We start from the raw sequence: 18,641 nt of genomic DNA on the forward strand, positions 1-18,641 counted from the left end.
CCCCACTGGTAAACAGAAATAGGCAGGAGACTGTAAATATAGTATGTACAGTGTGTTTTCGTGTGAACGTGGTGGTTGTGTGAGCGTAGTGTGTGTGTGTGGGGGGGGTGTGGGGGGGGGGGGGCGAGGTCAGCACAAAGCCGTTGCCGCCTGTGATGGCAGGGCGGCGGGATAGTGGGAGCCGCAGTCAGCGTGGAGCAGCTGTGTCAAGTGAAGCAACCGTTAGCGCCGACCAAACCGGAAGTACTGACGGTGGCCTTCAGAAGAATATATGACGTACATCCAGTGTTGGCAACTGATTGAATTTAACCACGGGGATGTACTGTTAGTGAGTTATAGAGCAGCTACTACTGAGTCTACAGGTTATGAATAAGAAGTGAGTGGATGTTTTTATCTGGAGCATGGTTGAACTAAACCAGATTTAATAGTTAACATCAACACACGTACACCATTTTAAAATACAATTCAATGGAGTGAGTTGGAGAAAACACTCTAAATGGCATTAAAATATGTTAAATAGTTTCCATCGTGTGTATTTAATCTAAACGCACAGATTCCTTTCACTCGGTTAACATATCGTGTCTTCCTTTATCTTACTTTCTTTTGAAAAGTTGAACCGGAAGTTGCATCTTCACAATATGTCCGACTTGGTATTTTTTTTGCGTTGGCACGGATTCGCCAAAATACAAATTTCGCTACATGTAAGACCGTGTTGTTTTCCATCTGTCGCAGGAGTAACTCTGTGTCCGTGTGGAGACAGAGGATATTCCGTTTCTTCCCACCGTGTTTGTTGTACGTTTGTGTGGTTTGCCATGTGGAGGCGAGTCGTCTCACGCGCCTTTTGGCTAATGTGATGTGTTGCTTTGTGGTATGACGGAGATGATAGAAAGAAAGCCCAGCTGACTCACTTAAAGCACGAATGAGGATCTGCGCGGGTAGCATCTTGTGTTCAGATCAGACCTTGGTCCACCAGATTGATCAGACCACCGAACCTAAAATGTGGTGTTCGGATTACATAACTTTGTGAATGAGCTTGCTTCCTCCTTAACTTCCAGCCCCTGCACACCTGGTCTGTAACATCTCTGTCACACAGATCTGTAATAAGTGTAAAATCATGAACCGTAATTAGATTGTGAACCAGATGTGTCAAAACTGTTTAAATCAAGTGTTTTAGCTCCTTATGTATTTGTATGGATGAGACCCTGGTTACACTGCTGAACAAAAATACACAGTACAGTTACACTTTCCATTTTTTATTCATAGAAGGCCTATATAAAACATCTGTAGCCTACATATGGTGCATATCTTTTTAGAGGAGGCATTAGAGATAATTCTCCCCCCCAAAAAAGTCTCTTGTCATCATCTTGGCTGAGGCGTAGTAGGAAAATTTTAAAAAGTCTTGCACTGATCTTTAAATGAGAATAACAAAAAGAACATTATTTATCAGAACTGTATGGCCTATATTTTGCTCTTAGGTAAGTGTTCAGGTATGGATGCTCAGTTTTATATTTAGAGGCACTAAGCATGATCTTATGCCATTTGCATTGACTTGTATGACTGGTGTAGTTTGTTAAAGTTACTGCAGTTGCCCATTGTCTGTAGCTGGTTTGTCATCCTGTGTTCCGCTAGCTTTTCATTTTCCTCTTTTGTCTGTCTCTAAATCTCTATTTCCCTGCTTTTCACAACTCCTTGTCCTTTTCCTTTCTCTTGTGTTGCATGAGTCTTTAAATTCCTACTGAGTAGATGTGTTTCCCTTCTTTGCAGTCTTCCTCTGTAGAGTCTCAGCAGTCGCAGATACATTAAGTGCACAGGCATGGGGGCGGGGGGCTGTGGGACCAGTTCCTGCCTTGCATCTCTGTGTGCACAGTTGTAAACCAGTGAATTGCAGTACATGCTTCCTCTTTAGTGTCCAGCAGATAAACAGGCACTGCAACAGTGTAAATCTCTTTATATGGTCTCTGTCAGTCAGGGCTGGCGTAGGAGTGAGCTATACCATGCACTGTCCATTCTGATTAATGTACGCAGATATCTTAAACATTTCACAAAACACTGCAAATGCCACTGGGAATTTGGAAGCATAAGTTAGAATTGAACATACATATTGTTTATATTTTTATGCACTATGCAAAATTTGCATTCATTTGTGCACATAAAGGAAAAATATGTAACGTTTTCTGTTAAAAAAAGAATAAAAAGACATCAGTCAGTCATCACTTCTGTCAGTGTGTGGTGGTGTATTGACCTGCAGAGACCTGACCCTATTCCTGTATTTTTTGTTTTCCTCCTGTTTTGCTGTGTTCGGGACATTCAGGGTGTCCTCCTTTGGGCAGTGAGTTTATGTCTTTAGTTAGTAACATGAAGCAGCCTTTTAGGGTGATTAAAAAAAATAAATCAAATAATTAAACAACTGGGGTTACACAGTATTCTGTCTGAGGGACAAAATCATGTGTCTTATCCCAGACTGACTTACCAACGACACTCAGCAGGCGTGAGGAAGCAGTGGTTTAGCTCTAGAAAATTTTCATTGAGTTTCTTGAAGGCCTATGTGTGTATATAGAATGCAACAACAGAATCGGGAAATCATTCATTCATCTTCTGAGCCCGCTTTATCCTCACTAGGGTCACGGGGGTGTTGGAGCCTATCCCAGCTACTTATGGGCAAAGGCAGGGTACCCTGGATGAGTCCCTAGTTTATCACAGGGCTGACATATAGAGACGAACAACCAATCACACACATATTCACACCTATGGACAATTTACATTAACCAAGTAACCTATCAGTGCATGTCTAGATGGTGGGAGGAAGCCATAGTACCTGGAGAGAACACGAGGAGAACATGCAAACTCCATACAGAAAGGTCCCTGGTTGGAATCGAACCCGGGACAGAATCTGTGTGTGTGTGTGCGCGCGTGTGTGCATGCATATATATACATATATATATATATATATATATATATATATATATATATATATATATATATATATATATATATATATATATATATATGTATGTGTGTGTGTGTATATATGTATATGTATATATGTATATATATATGTGTATATATGTATATGTATATATGTATATATATATATATATATATGTATGTATATGTATATATGTATATATATATGTGTATATATGTATATGTATATATGTATATATATATATATATATGTATATATATGTATATATGTATATATATATATGTATATATATGTATGTGTATATATATATATGTGTGTGTATATATATGTATATATATGTATATGTATATGTATGTATGTGTGTGTGTTTCACAACTTCTTTTTTTCCTCGCTGTGCTACTCGCTCTCCCCTTTCACTTGATCAGTTTCTCACCCACTTGTTTGCTGCATAGAGAGGAACGAGCAAGTTCTCTTATGGTGTGTTCACCACGATAAACAAGGAATGATGTATAGATTGTTTTTTAAATGAATGTTATTTGCTTGGAGATAGTCGTCTAACATTATCTCCATATCTGACAGAACAGTCGTCACAGTTGCGTACATCCATGATAACAGCCTGTAAACTGATTTCTGTGTTGAAGATCTGAGTTGGCTTTTCCTCACACTCCCAGCACTCGCTTTTAAGTTCTTCACTGCCTCTTGTGTGAAATGAAGATGTTTTTGTGAGGTTCTATCCCTTATATATTTTTTAAAGCAAATGCTTGAATATTTTTTGCCATGTAGGCACAACTGTGTTGCGTAAAAACAGAAAAACAAAGAAAAAAAAGAAAGACAAACCAGGAGTGTTAGTATAACACAAGAGTTAAATACTAAACAGATTTTTTTTTCTATGGAAGTTTCAAATAAAACAAAGTATGTGATAAATAACACTATGATTATTCAAATCCTTTCTTTGTTGAACTGTATCTTACCATGTTTTGTTATGGAACATGTTTGCTTCATTGCCCAGCACTGACAAAGTATTCATACAAATAGTTTGTTTTTTTGTTGTTTTTTTTTAGAGTGACTACTTCATGTGATTGTCAAAGTTGTAGGGTGTCATGTTATTTTTTTTTGTTTTATCTACATTCATATAACCTGTTTGGTCAGGGAGTTTTCCTTCATGCCAAACATATCAGACATCTTCTCAATCTTCTCTAACTGGTGTACAGTTACAGGTTGTTTTGTAATGCTTGTGTTGCAATCATACTCTTCTTTTATTTGTAGCCATGCCAGTTAAACCAGTGTCACAGAGGGAGAAAACTGTGGTTCTGCAACACAAATGATAAATGTTGCAACTCAGGAATAAAAAAAACACGGAATATCCTTTTTAAATACAACACAAAGTGCAGGTGTTTAATGAAAAAAAGGCTAAAGGGAATATAAACTAAATGAAGTGAAGCAGTGCACACAGTGTATCTGTCAGCTGTGCCATCTCTTTTGAGCCAGGCAGTAATGAGGGAGATGCATCCCTGCACCTGTGGTTGGAGGGTCCTCATGGGAAGACTCAGATAGTCAGAATCAGCAGTATGTGCAAAGGCTATGGATGAGGAGCAGAAATGAGCGGGAAAAGGGAGGTCAGGAACTGTGAGGGAGGTGTGTGGATCCAGTTTTCACCTTGATGGTCTGAACAAGGACACTGATAGGGGTTTGTAGATGTTTTAAAGGTTTATGACAGAAGGTTTGTGGATATTGACTTCTTTACTACAAATTTTAGGCACATCTTTACTTATCCATATTAAAAAATTTAGGTGTAGCCTGTAATATCAAACCTGAGTTTATTTCTAGTACTACCTGAAATGGAACCCATCTGCCAAGCACCCTATTTATGAACTTAAATCGGTTTTTAGTGCTTTAATGTTCTTAGAGTGATTTTTGCCTATTCAAACTGTTATTTTGCTAGCCGTATTTTTATTTCTCTGCTGTTATTTGATATTTACTGTAACATTTGGTAAGTTTCACTTCTTTTTTTTAGCATGAACACCATGTTTTTCCCAGTAAAGTTAAAGAATTATGATAAATCAACACAATTAGGATAATAAACTTATTTGTCTGTTTATTGGAAACCAGTGACTGGCTCGAATGATGAAACATGCATCCAGAAATTACAGCAGTGTGCTTGGCTAGTTTTTCAGCTGTAATGTTAAGCAGTCCAGATGTAAATGGACAAATGTATACAAAACCATTAATGTGTCCCCATTTGAAATGAAAGGACCAAGCATATATAAATGAACACTGCTCACCTTGCGGTACCCTCTCCGTCTGTGTTGCCGTGGGCCTCTTGGCTGTTCATAACCACAGGGTCACACTGTGCTGCTCTGAATTTTATGACATTGAATCCCACATGGACATACATGCTCTGCTAAATGCATGTCACAAGAGGGTAATAGACAGGATTTAGAGGCTGCTTTGGCACTGGGTCCCTGGTGTTAATTAACAGAGCCACTGACCACCACTTATGACGCACCCTGTGTGGTCTCCTGTCCTAACTAAAAGTGTTAATAAATTCACTTGGAGTGGAAACAGATGGCAGTGATCATAAGGTAATTAAAACACTAAAATAAACTTATAATTGGGTAAGTCTAAAATGTGTCTCTGAAAGAGTTTTAAGTTTGTTTTTTTTTTTAAACAAATGTTGCTACTCAACAGTAGCGTCTTGAACAATAGTTGCACTGTAAGAGACTTGTATGCACAACAGTCAATATTGGTTCACCTATAGACTAGCATCTTAGTGCCCTATAATGGTATTACTCATAGGTCTGACCTTTTGTGCTGATAACTTTGTAACTGAATTTTCTTGAGTGTTGACTGAAGGTTCACGTCTAACCTCCCAGCTCCAAAGCGACTTTATTTATTGAGCAGGTACATGTTGCAAATCTACTTTCCCAGTTGAATGGTGTTGTTTTGTCCTACAGAAACGTGATGCCACAGATGAGGTTACTGCAACAATATTCACAAATTGCTACTCCACATGTAGGGTATATCCATTTGCTTCCAATGCATCTGACCAAGTTTAAGACATAAGGTTTGACTGTGTAAGAGAATATTTCAGTTGCTGACTAACTGATCAGGTTAATTGCAGGTTTGCTCTAGCTGACAGAGTATTATTATAGTATGACAGTTATTATTAAACATGCTATCTTCACTTTCTTGTGTTAATAATAGAAAAACATAATGGGAGGGAACATATGCCACTCTGAAGACTACACGGCACCCTCGTAGGTGGGAGAGCTGTTTGCGTTTATTGAAGGTGTAGTTGGGAGGAATTTATTTAACTTCAGATACAGTAGACATTTGAGTTTACTCATGTTAGGTTGTGCAAGAAACAGCAGACATAAAAGAGAACAGTTCCTCCAGAAAAGGACAGACTCATTTATTTCACACTTTTGGTTTCAATCTGAAATCTTGATCAGCAGCAGGTCTAAATGCTCAGTGAAAGTATGATGTCAGCCCAAACTAAGCTCCAGGAGAAATAGTTAAAAGGAAATTTATTGTTTCACCCACAATAATTTATGTTTTAGCACCCCATCTAATAAATTACAGCTGCTGAGTTGTGTTAGACACTGTTCAGGCCTGACATTAACCTGACATGCATACTGATCTGATCTGATCTGATGCCAGGCTTTAATGTCAGGTGTGAACTTCGTGAGGTCACTTTGAGGTTTGATCACTTAAGAAAACATTTTGAGGGAGTTTGGGACTCATACTGGGTCTTCTGGATGAGCAGCATAATTTGGAGAGGTTCTCTGTTTGTCTGGGACCCCATTAGAGATGCCTTGGTTGTGTGGCCCAACATGGCTGTCAGCATCTGGGACACTTCTGGATGAACGCCCAGATATGGCCAACAGCCAAAGCTATGCGTAGTCTCCTCTTATGCTTATAGTCCTCTTCTTTCCATAAGATCTGAGCGTACATATCCAATAGGCTACTTTCTGTCTTTTGTCTCATTTGTCAAACAAAAGCATGAAGGACCTTATTGTTGTTGTATCCTCCACAAAGGCAGCACAGCTATGCACAGAGGACACAGAAGCAGACACTTCCTTTGAAGTAAACCATGAAGCAATTTGTTAAAGTAAGAATACAGGCTGATCCAAGCTGGTGTTTATCTGGTCTTTAATAAAACCCTTTTAGCTAGTTGTTAATCACTGCAGGCCCTTTAATTTATTCTTCCCTGTAAGCTTCGGGCATGTCATAACATTTTTTTTCTAGTTTTTGGAAGTTAATAAACATCAATTTTTGTAATCACTTAAAACTTTAGTTCACATTAGCTTTCAGAAATTATGTAACATGTTTTTTTTTTTTTTATGCTTCTGCTGAAGAATTAATGCTTAACTACTCCAAGTGTGTGAGCTGCAGGTCTGGAGCTCTAACATGCAGTGAGAGTTTAAAAGATGCACAGATGCTAAGGAGTTGCGATAGTGTCAGCATGTTTTTGATTCATTATAGAACTCCGGTGGGATAAATTAGGCCAACACAATCTTGGTAATTAATGGAAAGCCTGCAGCTATATGTTCAGGAATATGTGTTTATTACATATAGTTATTGTCAATACTGTAATAATGTTAGTCCACAATGATACAAAATTGCAGAGATTCTAGTCAGATTTTAACAAAGAGCCATTGCACAAATCTTAAGAGGAATGCTTGAGGACAGCTTACAGTTTTCTGTATTTTGAGGTGATGCAGAACGTGTATCATAATTCTCCCTCAAGCGACCATCATATGGTCTTTTTTGCTAGGTCACCTAGACCTGCGTGGTATCAATCAAAACAAGTTTGGCTATTAGACTTGCCTAAACAGTGAATGTATAGAGGTTAAAAATGTTAATGTGCATTCTCATGATTAGCATTTTGTTTTACTCTAACGTCATTCAAAATGGAAAATAAAACATTACCATATTTTAGTGACAAGTGCTAATCACCAGCAGAAAAACACTTGGACTCTTGCGTACTGCAAATTTGCCAAATAAAATAAATGTCATCTTGATTATGGGTTATATCAGACATGTTAACTGGAACATTCAGCTCCTCATGGCCCATCTGAGACCACCTTCTCAGTCTGATCCCAGGAAGAGAGCAGCCTGTCTCCTAATCTCTCTGCCTGCTCTTGTACTCAGACCGCCAAAGCTGATTGCATCCTCTTTTCCCTGAAACACGCACACACTCCTACATCAGCAACTCTGTCCTCCTGGCCCAGATTCAATTGTCTTCTGTTCAACAAAATTGGCAACAACAACTGCATTTCTTGCATGTTTTTAAAAGTTGTTCATCTGGTCTAGACAGAAATTATGACTTTGTTTGTCAGATGTTTCAGATCCTATGTGATTCATTGGAGGGGGGGGGGGGTCTCTTGAGTCACATTCAGATATCACAAAGAGGTTGATGGTGTAAGGTTGAAATTCTTTTCCATTACTGTATCATAATCTGTCAACTGGCGACGTACATCTGAAATAATCTGGATCTTCATGCTTCTCACGTTCAAAATCAGCAGTGTTTTTGTGATGTTTCCAACCCCAGTCTCTAATCTGCATTTGAGATGGATGGATTGGATGGATGGTTGGATGAGACACTCGAATGGCTCAACAACTGATGCCAAAGCATTCCTGTCATTAATTATAGACCCCAGCTGGCAGCATCGCAGGGTGAAGCTATCGAGTATGTGAAGTGCATTACTCTTACGTGTTGTGTGTTCACTGTAATCTATCTTTGCACCGGATACCTGATAAAATCACTTGGTCACAGATATTGGTTTCCATGCAAGTGACCTGTTGGCTGTTCACAAGCTGCACTAACTCATTAACCAGATGATGTATGGCAAATATATCATCACCTTAGTGTTAGTTTTACAAAATATCAATATTGTAACATATCCAACTCTTTAAATTTTGAGTACTTCCTAATTATTGAGTAGGAGTGTAATGGTGCACTTCAATACAATACGGAGGTGTACTGAACGAATACATGTAGCCTATGTGAAGAACACAAACACTTGAGAACCAGGGTGGCTTCAAGCAGAACCCATGTACAGGGTTTCCCCTATATACATTCTGCAGCGGTGCCTCACCGCTGCTGGATTCTTGGCGCCGCTGCAAAAAACCCCACTATTCTGAGGGGGGGTAAACATGACAACAGAGAGTGTAACAGAGGCACAGAAGCCAGGTCGGACATTTGAAACGTGTTAAGTTTCCGTTTTCAGTAGTTACAGAGTGTACCCCACACACACACACACACACACACACACACACACACACACCCTTAACTGGTGTCCTGCACTGTACCAAAAACGTATGGAAAATATATAAAACCGAAGACCCTTGTACCAAAAACACACCGATCTGAAATTTTTCTGTACCGTTACACCCCTGTTATTGAGTAATCATTTACCTTCTGGAATTGGTTGTAAAGTTCAGGCTACATGAGCTGAAATCAGGATGACAAATGCCTCAGTCTGAAAATATACACCGTCCTTCAGCAGCTCACTCCTCTCAGTCCAAATCCAACAGCTGAATATAAAGATGTATCACCTGACACTGTCCCTGTCACTTTTCCAAACTTTCATGTTATCACACAGAGTAGAGTCATGGCCAGGGCACATCTGATCAGTCACTGGTAATCACAGCTGTCAATTATGGGGTAGATTTTCTACAGCCTGAAAACTTTCACAAGGTGTAAATGCAAAAGCACTGTGTCCTCTCAGACTACTTGAATTAAAATATACTGAAAGATAATTGTAATTTTGGCCCAGTGATGCTCAAACTATCCTGTACTGTACCCTTAACATTGTGTATTACCCTTAACACGTCAGTATTATTTTTAAGAATATTGCATCAAACTACTATTTTCATTGCCGTTAATCAGCTGACTGTTTTTAGTAACCTTCCTCTATAAAATGGCAAAAAATGCAAAAAAAAATTATGTGTAGAATTTCTTTGAATAAGGGGATATATGGTTATAGTTGTGTTTTAATGAAAGGCAGAGTTTGTAACATGTCTGATGTATTTGAACTAGTAAAACTTGACCCTTTAATGGCATATTGTCTTTCTTCAAATACATGTTTTCTCCTGCAGTAGTGTGATGTATCACATAATCATTAATTTGAAACTGCCGTTGTTTGGATGCTTTGTCTGGTCTTAAATACTGAAATTAATTTGGTACACTGGAGCTGAAGTGGTGAAATTATTCTTATGTACAGGGCTATCATGATATTGAAATTTCTGTTTCATTCAAGTCCACAATTTTTTGGAAATGATCTGTCAGAGACAAAATGTGCAAAATCTTTGCGTACTTTAATAACATGAATTGGAAAACAAATTATAGAAATGATCATTGGCTAATGTTTTTGAAATGTATGACAGTGTTATTACACACTGTTTATGAAATAGTTTATGCATATAGCTAAGGCTGCATGATTTTGACCAAAAATAAAGTCCCATTTTTTTTCCCCAAAAAACTCGATTTTCAATTTAAATTTTTGGATAAAGCTACAAAAGACAATAGAAGTCGACATGTCGTTTTTGTGTGTACCCCGCAATGCAAAGCACTGCTCCCTACCTCAAATCTGTGATCGTATCACAGAATCACCAAAAATTCTGTGATGGGCCCACAGAAGTGATACCAGTGTAAATCAGTGACAGGCATCAGTCATGCATGCATGGACCATGTAAGATGAGTGATCCCCATGCAGTTATATTTAAATTGGGGGATCCATGCGTGGGGGAGACCTCGGGGCTGACCCAGGACACGCTAGAGGGATTATATCTCTGGGCTGGCCTGGGAACGCCCTGGGATTCCCTCAGAGCTGGTGGAAGTGGCTGGGGAGAGGGCTGTCTGGGCTACTCTCCTGAGGCTGATGGCCACACGACCTGGACCAGGATCAGAAGAAGACAATAAAGTACGGAACCATGCACGGATAACGTAAGATGAGTGATCCACATGCAGTTCTATTTGAAATGGGGTATCCGTGCATGGGCCACAGCTTACATTGGTATCACTTTTGTGGGCCCATCATGGAATTTTTGGCGATTCTGTGATACGATCACAGATTTAAGGTCTGTAGTAGGGATCCACCAATACCACTTTTTTCCAGACAAAGTACGAGTACTTACATTTGAGTACTTGCCGATACCGAATACCGATATGAGTACTTAATAATCCCATTCCAGTTCTTAGTTCCTTTTGTAAATGTGCTTTATTGTCGTTGTCATTAGTCTGACTGGAACAAAGTGGTACTACTGACATTTATTGTGTTGGAATGAGTGTTTCTCAGTTAATCCACCAGGGGGCGCCGCTCTTAATTAACCATACTGGACAAATACCACAAAGAAGAGTGAAGTTTTTTGAGAAGAAGAAAGTCAGTAATAACAAACATGGAGACGACAGAGGTAACACTAATGTGATACTAATATTGCAGCATTTTTGCTGGTAAGGTTTAAAAGCTTAGCTTTAGCAGGTAGGGAAAAGATAAATGAGTGATAAGTTTCATTTTCACTTCCGCTGGCGGCGGTCTGCACCTCTCCGTACCCCTGGCCCAGTCCTGGGTAGTTGTCATAAATATGTCAGTTTTTCTCTAACTCACACAGTCGCTCTTTGAACAGATCCTCTACCTCCATGGTTCCCGGTGGTAATCTCCGTCTGGGTACGCATCCGCAAGCACCTGGAAAACGGATGGAATGTACACAGAGGACGGACAGAATGCTGCGTCTGTATCTGTCTGTGTCTTTAACGTTATTTGTAGTCAGCGTTACTTTTATCACTGTCATTTATTTTGAAAAATCTCCACACTCTTCACACTCCCCACACATTATTCCACCGCCGCATACATGCTGCACTTACTGTGAATGTCACATGGCTGTAAGTGGTATTGGTGCATTTGTATCAGATTACTTTTACGAGAATGAATACGGGTACACACACTGATTATCGGAGCCAATGCCCGATACTGGTATTGCATTGGTGCATCCCTTGTCTGTAATCATTACGCATAATTCTATGAAAGACTGCTTTCACAGTTATAGGAGGAGGAGCTTATGGTAGCCCAGAGGTGTGTGGCCCGAAGACACTAGAGAGATGAAATCGATTTGATGATTACCCTTTTCTAAAAGTTATCCTAATTAAACAATCGGATTTCGATTTAAAATCGATTAATCGCGGAGCCCTACATACAGCCCTACCCAGGAGTGAACAGCACACATGTTGTACAAAGCAGTGAAGGTGGCATCGAGGAACGACTCACTGAGCTCCAGTGATGCCATGATCCATGCCTCTTTCCACATTAGGAAAATGAGTCTGCAAGTTAAGTGACAGGGTAGCTGTGCCCCAGCCCATTTGTGTCTCAGTGATAAGAGGCTGTAACTGCCACACCAATTAAGGCCTACATCATCACTGCATATCTACATACAGTGGAGGAGATTGTCAGGCTGCTGAGAGCATGGGCCTTCTGTCAGCCATAGTGATGATGACTACCTCAACTGGATTCTCAATAACATGTCTTTTTGCTGATGGAGTTTGAGTATTTTTTGGTATCTCTACTGTGGACCTACCTGAGCATGTTTCGTGACAAATTCAATAGGAAGTTTAAAAAAAGAAAGTCGTGTTGAAGGGGTAATTTCAGTGTAGTTTGTAAAGAGGATTGAGATGATGAAGACCACAGAGCAGGTTCATGACCTCCGAGCCATGCTGCAGCTCTGGGTTTGATTCAAAGTCTGGCCCAGAGCCAGCTGTAAGCTGACACTGCAGCACTGTGTCACTCTGAGACGGCTGGTGTAATTACAGAATCTGCCTTCCATCAGACAATGTAGACGACACACTGATGCATTTGTACGTGAACACTTGGAAATAGAAACTCTTACACATTCTCCTGTGACCAGAGATCTGACTGAATATTTGTGTAGATTTGAACTTGGTCTGTATGAGTGATGAATCATGGTTCAGTAGAAGAAAAAGTCAAAATTAAAGAGGCTGCTTTAAACTAAGAAGTCCACAGCTAATATAATTATTTCTAATTAAAGTAGCCATTAGCTGTCTTAGCAAAAGATGCAGCTGAAGAGAAGACCTGCTGGTTTTTGTGCTATAATGCAATCCTGGATGAGAGTCCTTAAAACTACAGCGCAATTACATGGGTTGTATAAGGGACAATGTTAGCGGGGGAGCTGAGTTTGAGATGCAGTAAAAGGTTTTAATACAGATGCATCATCATGGTAGAGTAGGTTTGACTGGTTTCTTGTCATGTACAAATTCACTGAAGTTTTTTTTTTTCTGAGTCTTTAATTAATTTCATCATGTTCAATTATTCCCTCATCTGTTAAATATAAAAGTATCTTTTTCCACAAAAAGCTAAATGATTCTGAAGTTAATCTTATCAGATCATTACCCCACCCTCATCCTCAAGCTCAGACAAGCTCATTTCCTATCTACTTGAGATTGTATCAGTGACAAGAATCAGAAAATGCCTCATAAAGGAGTGTTCTGCTTATGCTTTAGGAAAGGCTTTTGTTCCTCAGTGTGCTTCCTTTACTGACTAAGACCCATTCAGGTGGGTAATGTCTATACTTGTAGATACAGAACATGCTGGTTCCTGTGGTGAGTGATGCTTTTTTCAATGGGGTATTCTAGATCTTAGATGAAATGAGTAGGATCCACCAACCATTTTATTCTTGTGGTCCTTCATCACACTCTCTGAATGAGTGTGACTTGATTTATGTAAATAAATCTAATAAAGTTTTAATATAACAGAACAAATAAACATCAGCTTCTTCCATTGGTAAATGTCATTTGATTTACTAGGTAGATGTCAACAAGATGAATATTGTTAGTCCCTGAGATGAGACTTGCTTGACCCCAGAGGCCCTCCTGTCTCCAGGTTTGAGATGGCCATTTGGACCTTTTTAAAGATGTGCATGTTGGAACTGATACATTAAAAAGACTGCCCACAGTGTTATTTCACTCAGCTGAACCTTTCAGGTTCTTTTACACTGTTAGCACTGTGTTACTTACTGAAAGGGACTGACTTTTCCTTTGTGTTCCCTGGCCCTGGTATTCAAGTTGACTAATGCTGCCTTAATTATTGGCTGCATTTTGCTCTATTTTTCCCACATTCTCTCCCTCCCTTCCTGCCTCAGCCGGCTTTTGTCCATTTATAATGGGTCTTAGCCAGCGTACAGCTGTAGAGCTTGATTTTTGCTTGTGTCTCCAGCAGCACTCAGCTGACCCACTAATGGAGGGGTTGTGTGAGGAAAAGCCAGAGGCAGCAGAAGGACTGCAGAGCTGCAGCTCAATACATCCCGCCTCTGACAAATGGCATAGACCTCCTAGAGAGAGAAGCTTTGAGGGAGGGGGGGGGGCTAATATTCCTTCATAACCCTTACTCAAAAGAAAAAGTAAATAGGCACACATGAATTAAAACTAGAATGCATCATCATTGGCTGACGACAACTGTAAACCTCTGCAGCTGAAGTATATTTGTATGCCTCTGGCATCTGCTAACTTTGTTATAGAAGTGACCCTCAGTGACTTTGGACATGCTGCGGCACTTTGTCAAGATGACATCACAACCTGAGAAGTTAGTCCCTTAAGATTTTAGTGCTTGTCCTTGCTGCCCACTTCTTTGACTTTCCCTTTTGTAATCATAATACAGATTCTAAAGAAGTACGCTTCCTTATTCTTCAGTGACAGCACAAAGTTAATGTTTAACTTTATTACCTCCGCCAGGAGGTATTGTGATCTCTTTGCTTTGTGTGTTTGTGTGTTTGTTTGTTTGTTAGCAAAATAACTCAAAAAGTTATGGATGGATTTTCATGAAATTTTCAGGAAATGTTGATACTGGCACAAGGAAGAAATGATTATATTTTGGTGGTGATCGGGGGAGGCGGGGGGGGATCTGTCTTGGCAGAGGTCTGTGCTCTCTGAGTGCTTTTCTTGTTCTGCTCGCATCTACTTTTAATGTGATTGACTAGGACAGATGGAAAGATTTATATGATCATTAAAAATACAAGAAAGTCAAGTATGTTGCAGAAGTAATTTATGGCAAAAAACAACACAGAGATGAAACATCATAGCAGCACCAGGAAGCACATTTTTAGTGCGTTCATGCACATCAAGATACTGCTTGTCTGACGTTGCATTGTGTTGTGCTTTTCCTTCCTGATCTCTGAGAACTGCTAATGAAAAAATAACTTGACTGCTGTGTGTGAGACTGTAGCTTGTATATTTGGTATAAACCACAAGAAATTGCAAAGTAACATTTCCACAAATCCTGTTAATTTGACCAGAATCTCTGGAATTGTTGGGTCACTGCTTTTTTATAGACTTTATCCAGCCTTGATAATGCCGTTATCATCCTACAGGCACAGGAAAACGAGAGGCAGGGCTATCTAACCTTACAAGAATGCTGTACTTGGGGTGTGTATTTAAGTATTGCTGTTCAGGGATGTAAGCTGCTTCATTCCAACACGTTTCCAGATGCAGGAGCATTTACATTGTTGGGTGTTAATCCATAGTGACTTTCAGCCCTCCCTGCCCAAACCCTCATGTCCACAGGGATTCTGAATCGTCCTCTGAAGCACAAAGCTGGAATGTTGGGGGCCTGAACAGAGGACCTTGACTTTGACCTTATTATTTTGGTGTCTGTTGACATAGAGAACAAATTTGTACATATTACCTTGTCAGAGATGTAGTGCTGATCTCTGAAAAAAGGATTAAAATAATCTGTGTGAAATTAGTCCATATTTCATGCAGCAGTTGTGGATAAATGTAAAGCTCAGAACACTTTGCTTTCATTTGTTCAAAACCTTTAGTTTGTTTTATCTTTTCAGTGGAAAGTGAATCAAACACACCTAGCTTTTTCACTTGATGTGTAAGGGTGTGTAACTCAATATTGCATGCACAGACGGTAGAATGGAAGGAAAGCAAGTAAATACAAGATTGTTTTGTTATCTGGGCCACATTTGGCTCAGGAGGATTTGGTTTCTGTCCTGTGTCTTTGAGCAGACTTGCTGGGAATCGGCTTCCTTCATCCTCTCTCCTGGGCTGCAGAGGGAAAAACCTCATCTTGTCTACAAATCACAGCTCTACTGAATCACTTAAACTGCTGATCAAGCATCAGCCTTGGCGAAATGTTGCACTATTGTTGCCAAGTGCAAAATTTTACAAGTAGGCGTCCCATCAGTCCTGCATTTCAACAGGCTAGTTGGCACAGGTTGGACAGGCCTGCAAGTGCCATGACTGTTAGCTGCTTCAGTGACTGGCAAGAGAAAAAGTGTGATGCCAACCAGAAACCGTCATGCACTCTTTATGAGGCCTACAGTGTATCAGCATTGTTGTCTTGGTTACGCACAAATGAGCAGCAACATTGGCATCATAGCTGAGCTTAGCCCACACATCGCTTTGATGGGAGAAACTCGTAGCTGCAGCCCGCCACTCTGAGTCACAAGGAGAAAGAAAATATTATCTCTGAAGTCACATGAATCCCTAGGTTAATGGTTTTTATTTTTATTAGGGTCCAAAGCGAACAAAAGCAAAGTCCAAAATAGTAAATGTTTGGCCATGCTATTTAATATTGCAATAAAAACAGAGACTGCAATAACATCCACAGTGTCACCTTTGTGAATGTTTTGTATAAAATCAGGTCAATTTTTGATAATAGCATCCATGCTTTTATCAGCTGCCTATTCCCACTTCTTGATGTAACAAAAGCTAAACACACACTGAATAGGGTATTTATGGCAATGACATTTACCTCAGGCTTTCCTGTTTCTTTAGCCCAGCCTTGATGAACTTCCCATATATTCATTAATTTCCTCAAGATCTTGTTGTCACTTTTTTTGTGAGACATCATGTTCTCAAAAAATTGGCCTTTATATAGGCACCATTTAAACATTGATTTAACTATACATATTTATTGAATTGTCAACATTAGTGCTCCAAATGTTTCTCTCACCTCATGTTAAAATAGGACAAGTAGTACTTCTGCCCAACTGACATTATCTTGCAAGGCAGGTAGCTGGACTTGCCAGAACACATATGTCTCTGACTAGCTGTATTACCTCTCCCAAATATAGTAAAAATGCTGCATTGCTGCATCATTTCTTGTACACACACACACACACAAAATATGTACTTATACTGCTACTGCCCAGTCCCATTTGTCATGGGTTTGAAACAACACACAAAATGGCATGTTTATTTCAGTATACTAACGAAGTGAGGATCAACTATAGAGATTTGGATTACGTTAAATGAGTCTCTGTATGTTTTTACATTTGTGTGGTGCGGCATCCCTTTAATCCTTAGGTGCCTAAAACTTCATCAGCACAAAAGTGGTTATCTACCAAGTTGCCCGGAAAATGAAATTTCCTCTCACAGCCAGCTACTCCTTGTGCGTCATGAATATTTAGGTTAGGTTCATTAAATAAGCCAAGTGGACCAACCTGCAGAATGTCAGTTGCGACATCACCCTCTATCTTGTCTTTGTCATTATCAGGACCCCATAGAACTTGCTATCTGCCACTGCTAAAGCAGCGGATGTAGATCCTGATTTATTGTACTGAGTTGGCCCAAATAAGCAGACACAGGCCATTACACTACTGCTAGTAGAGCAGCAATTGATCTAATTAAGTTGCCTTAGAATGAGGCTGCTGGGCAACCAACACGTTAGAAATCACTGAAAGAATGATACGGAGGGTAAGGCAAGGTTACTTTATCTCGGGTAAATGTGTCTTTGTAGGCTGAATCAGGTGAGTGTGTAACTCATTATTCATGTTGCCTGAGTTTCCATTGTTGTAGGCTGTTGAGTAAATGTTGTGGCCAACCAGGCCCTCCAGCGAATGTGGCTTTGTATCTGTTGCCATGCAAGGTTCATCATGCAAGGATAACCTGAGTCAACACGACAAGTGTTGTTCTAACAAACCCCTTGCACAGAACCAGACACTGTGAATATAGAAGTTATATCATCAAAACTAGTGCTACACAATTCTGGATAAAATGTGATACTATTTCCACAAAGAATTGAAATTGGTGACGGTCCTCCCTATTGATCCTTGAATACTATTACTCTTTTTCTTAGATATTTATACTTTCTGTATAGCATATGCTCAATCTTTATGAAGAACTGTATGATCATTATTGAATTATGAATAGCATCAACTTTTGACTTTAAAGTAATCCATGCACTTTTCAGTGTAATCTTGAACTATAACCACAACAGCAAATTCTGGATGATGAGTCATTCATAGGCAGGTAAATGCGTACTAAATAAAAGTGAATTTCAGTCCAGTGCATTACTACAGTGTGATTTAGTTTCTATGTCAACCAGACATTTAGTGGCTGTGGTCGGAATTACCTTACATTACTGATAAAGAATGAAACTAATGGAGCTGTTGGCTCTTTAATTGGAACTTAAAAGTATTTTTGTTGAGGTGGAAGCTTAATGAGGTGTTTTTGTTTTTTTTTTACTTAAATTTTATTGTTTCATTTTAACATTTTACAACACAAGCATTTAGAACATAGTGTCAGTTGTCATCATGTATATTGTCCACTTTTTCCATCAATCTTTGCATGTTGCTTGCTGTAGTCTTATGATATAAGTAAGTCTCAGTAAGTCTCTCCATATTGCGAATTTCTTCCACAATGTCTCTCAAATTATTTAGGGTAGGGGGTCCTCTTTACACCATTTTCATAGGATAG

At 39.4% G+C, this 18,641-nt stretch overlaps 1 protein-coding gene across 1 annotated transcript in view; it reads left to right on the plus strand.

The window, feature by feature from the left end:
- The window catches only part of LOC115429700 (fatty acyl-CoA reductase 1-like), a 50,192-nt gene that overhangs the window by 402 nt on the left and 31,149 nt on the right, over nt 1-18,641 (plus strand). The gene's annotated exons all lie outside the window — the stretch shown is intronic.

Source organism: Sphaeramia orbicularis, chromosome 12, assembly GCF_902148855.1.
Source record: "Sphaeramia orbicularis chromosome 12, fSphaOr1.1, whole genome shotgun sequence".
Taxonomy (NCBI): domain Eukaryota; kingdom Metazoa; phylum Chordata; class Actinopteri; order Kurtiformes; family Apogonidae; genus Sphaeramia; species Sphaeramia orbicularis.